Below are 4,753 nucleotides of genomic sequence, written 5' to 3' on the forward strand. Positions count from 1 at the left end.
CCAGCATATTCTTTCTTGAGTTTACACACAACTTCCCAGTACCAAAACTCATTTCCCCCAAGTCCCAAAGTAGAAACATATTCAAACCTTTTGTGAGCAACACTGCAGCCACACAAATAACAAGGAACCCAGTGCCTCCCATGGTTCCAGACTCTTACTGGAAGCCCACAAACAATCTGAGCTTTAAAAGCCTGAATCTGCAGGTTTCACAGCTGTAGCTCATCTGCTTTGATTGGTTCTCTCTTCAGAAGTAATACAAGCTATAGCCAATTTGGGGACAAACATTTTACAGAAAGAATCAGGATGTGAAAGTATTTAAATTATTATACATTTTGCTTAGAAAAACAGAAATAATTAATAGAATATAATCAAGATTACATACATATAGGCACATAAATATTTTGATCCACTCTTTAATTCAGTAGGTGGCAGTAATGCACACTTTCAGTTTCTGCCAAAAATTTACAAGAAGAAGAAGAATTTGGGGCAAGATTTGATAGTTTGTTAAAAGTCTCCAAGTCTTGACAAGTCCAAACTTTGTTGTTTTGTTTGTTTGTTTGTTTGTTTGTTTTTAAGCTGAAGATCTTTAAGCTAGAACTTATTGCTCTTAATATCATTTCTTGTACCTATGAGTTTTTGTTACCCCACTAATAAAGGATGAATCAGAAAGAATAATCTGTTTTAAACACAAATTTTGATCATGTTTAAAACTTTTTGTGCAAAAATTAACCACAGGAAACTCTTACCTTTCTTACACAATTAATCTGTTGTATTAATATTATTATTAAGCAAGAAACAGAAAAACTGTCACAGTCTCTGTGTTTATTCTCTTGTTTACCATTTTTTAATTAGATACCCTGTAAGATAAGAGACATCATCCTGCAATGCTTCCGCAGCGTTGTCTTTGTAAAACTGTAACATCAATAGCATTTTAGATCTAAATTATATTACAAAAATGTATTTGTATTTGTTTAGAGAATAAAAGTTTGTAATAATTAATTTGCCTTGAGTAAAGAAGCAAAAATAAATGGGTCAAACATGGGTGTTTTCATTATTATTGATTTTCTTGTGATATTGGCTTTGAAAAAGGATTAAGTCCTGCTAATAGACAACTGGTCCACAGTGATGAGCATCACAGCAGCAGAGCTGTAAACAGAACATCCTGTTTTGTAAAACCTATAAGAGGGAAGGAGGCGAGAGATCACTGAAAACAGTCCCTACCGTCAGCATTTCATGAGCAGTCAGTGTTTTATTTACTGTAGGAATCAGTGCAGCTCAATTTAAAAAAAATTTAAAAATAATTTTTAAACAAATTATTTGTTGTTTTACACATTATTTTGGATAATGCTACTTACCTGCAAATTTAACTGTTGTCCAAGAGAACTGCCTCAACACTCCCTCCTCAAACCCTGAAAACTCCATGGGATACCCTCTTATCCAGATCAAGGATGAGTACCTCCTGAGCTTCAGAAAATACTTTGTGAGGCAGAATGGTGGCTGAAAATCATCACGATTTTCATCATTCTCCATAAAAGATGTCCTGACGATTGCTGACAAGTCTCAGTAATTTAAGACTGTAGCTTTAGCACCAGTGCCTGAAATACCACCGTCTGGGCTTTCAAAAAATACATAAAACCCAGTCATTTTTCTCACCATTGTTTATGTTCTCATCCTTTATTGTGTAAATGCTGATTCTTGTTTGCCATTTGTTAGCATTCAGCATTAACCTAGTTTTCCTGTTTTTTTTAAATTATTTTTCCAGAAGCTTTTTGCAGTCTAACTACTTCTGTATACTTTGTGCTATTTTAGCCATTCATGTATCAAAATGTTCAGCTTATTCAGGAGGTGGGCACTATGACTTTTATCACTGTAAATCTTTGAAAACAATTATTTACAAATATTTTCACTAATGAAATAAACTGAGAGCTCTTCAGTTTCTGGAAAAACATTGAAATCTGCTTCAGGAGAACTGCTCTGTTCAGTTACATCTTTGAAAAGTTATCAGAAAATCCATTCAGCATTTGTAGAGGAACTTTAGAGGCCTGCAAGGAGGTGTCTAGAGGAATAGGTCTATAGACAGATGAATACAGTGTATAGAAGGTTCTGTAAGAACTTGTGCATGTACTAAAACTTCAAATCCCATAATGCTCTGGATTAGTTATAATGCATCAATCAAGGCTGAAAAATCAGTCTGGTGTGAAAGGTTCAGCACTGAGGCTGCTGTTAAAGCTTCTTGTAGCAGAAGACATAAATCAGCTCAGTCATTCACAGACAAGGAGTTCATTGAAGGATACAGAGTAAAAGTGTGCAACATTGTGGGTCCAGTGATGGCCCGGCTGAGATAAAGTGATGGTTGGTGGTTTAGAGTTGTGTCAGGAAATCTGTCAGTTTAGGAAAGGTAAAGGGAAAAGACACCACAGAGCTCTGGCCTGAAAAGCTCCTGTGGGATTTTGGGTTTCTGAGCAACAATTTATTGAGCTCCAATGATGGCTTTTACAACTCAACTGTCCTTGAATGGAGGCAGAATTGTTCGATTCCTGCCTGTCATTGAAAACATTAGAGCCTTGTCCAGAAGGTCGCGGTCTGTCAGGGGAGTTAACTGGTTGTAGGCATACATCCAATGAGTATTTCTTAACGGTTTTATTAAAATCTGTCCAGTGGTTCATGAGATATTTTGCTAACAAATCCATCTTTAATTCTAGCACAGTGACAATTGTAGCATAACTTGGTGGCAAACAACCCAGGAGTGTGACGATGTGGCCCTCCTCTACAGATACAGCCTCTTTTGCTCCTAGCTGTAGTGATGGGACATCTGAAGCCAGGCTTCGAGGCGTGTACTGAGTAAAAAGGGGGCGTGTCAGATGAAGCCCCGCTTCAACGCTTGTGTCGTATTGCGGAAAATCACGTGACTAATGACAACCAATGCCTTACATTGGCCACGTCACTGCTTCATTTTGCACATCATTTTTCAAAATAAAAGTGCGGTAAACTCTGTTGCTTTGCGGGTTGTAGTAGGTGGTTTGGTAACGCGTCAGCAGAATATTCTTCATTGGCAGTGGTTGAAATGGAGCCAACAAAAAATAGAAAAACCTCTCCCATCTGAGAGTACTTTGAGATGATAACTCACAATAAGGTTTGTGTAATGTTTGCACATTATCTGACTGTAAAACCAGAAGGCCCAGAAAAAGATCATTTCAAATGAATTTTGTTTTTTACGAAGCAAGTCACAAGCACAAAGCATAGTGTGTGCCCCAACAATCATTCCACTCCCAAGACACTAAAGCACCAGATATATTTACTGTTAAATCAGGCCATGACATAAAAGAAAGCACAACCACAACTGACAGTCAATATATGTATTAGCAGGATTACTTTGGGTACAAATCATTCAGAACTGCAAAGAGATGACACAGTTAAAAAGGGTTCAATAGACACTACCGTTACTAGACGTGGGTTTGACAAAAACTTTATTGTGACAATAGTGCATACAGTCAATGCTACGTTCTAATATTTTTGGAAGTATGATTTATTTGTGCGACAAGGCTGCCACAGTTTGATGTCACTAGTGAGCAATGAATGAAGCACCGAGTAATGAACCTTTGAGCAAAGCAATGGGCCGGAAAGCCTCATTGCTTCATGAGGCTTCATTTGGCCATCACTACCTAGTTGATCAGTCAGTTCCTTCATTTGTTTTAAATATTCATTTTCAAATCTGAAATATTTTGTCTTCAGGAGCAGTTTGTTTGCCAATGTATTTCTCTAAAAATGTTTTTTAACATGTTTAATGCCTCTTTTGGAGTCTAGCAGCTTGTTATCAGATACAACTGGGGTGTACTCACATTAAAGCACTAACATGAAGAATGTCTTTTCTCTCAATTTCACGAACTTTGCCCATGCACCGTCGCAAACTCCTCAGTAAAAAAGTAGCTATTGGCTGCTCAAAAAGTCAGTAAATGACACCATCACTTCAGTTGCATAAATGACCAGTGAAAAATAATGCTGTAGGAGAGACAAAATGTTTGTAAAAAAAACAGCTTAACCTATTTAAAACCACAGGGATCACCGGTGACACCGCGGCTCATGTGCATTTACACATAGGGCATTTTTTTAATTCAAGTATTTTTATTGTTTTGATCATACAGAACAACAAACAAGTAAACAACAAATTTACATACATTATATCCTGACACTGGGGCTTCATTGTCTTTAAACTAGACTTCTTAAAACAAAGTATTACCTCCCCCATTTCCACCCCACGGTGGCATCTGAAAAATTATAGAAAAGAAAAGAAAGAAAGAAAAAATAAAAAAATTTAAAAAATGAGGAAACAGGGCAGAGATGAGGACGAATTAATTCTAATTCAAGGAATTTGCATCAAATATTTTGTCATAATACACCAAGAAAGGTTGCCATATCTTCTGAAACTTTCCAGCTGGATTTCGGACTGTACTTCTTATTGCTTCAAGCTGGAGGAATGACATAATATCACGCACCCAGCGTGAATGTTTGGAGGGTGCAGGTGCTCTCCAATTAGTGAGAATTAGACGACGTGCTACTAATGTAGAAAACGCAATCAATTGAGATTGGCTTTTTGAAACCCTACCAGTATGTACTACCCCAAATATAGCAGTAATAGGGTCAGAATCAATCTTCTCTTTGCAGATATATGTAAATGTATTGAAGATCTCTGACCAAAATGTGCCCAGACTAGGACATGACCAAAACATGTGAGCCAAAGAGGCGGGTGCTTGGC

Source organism: Kryptolebias marmoratus, linkage group LG3 (genome assembly GCF_001649575.2).
Source record: "Kryptolebias marmoratus isolate JLee-2015 linkage group LG3, ASM164957v2, whole genome shotgun sequence".
Taxonomy (NCBI): Eukaryota; Metazoa; Chordata; class Actinopteri; order Cyprinodontiformes; family Rivulidae; genus Kryptolebias; species Kryptolebias marmoratus.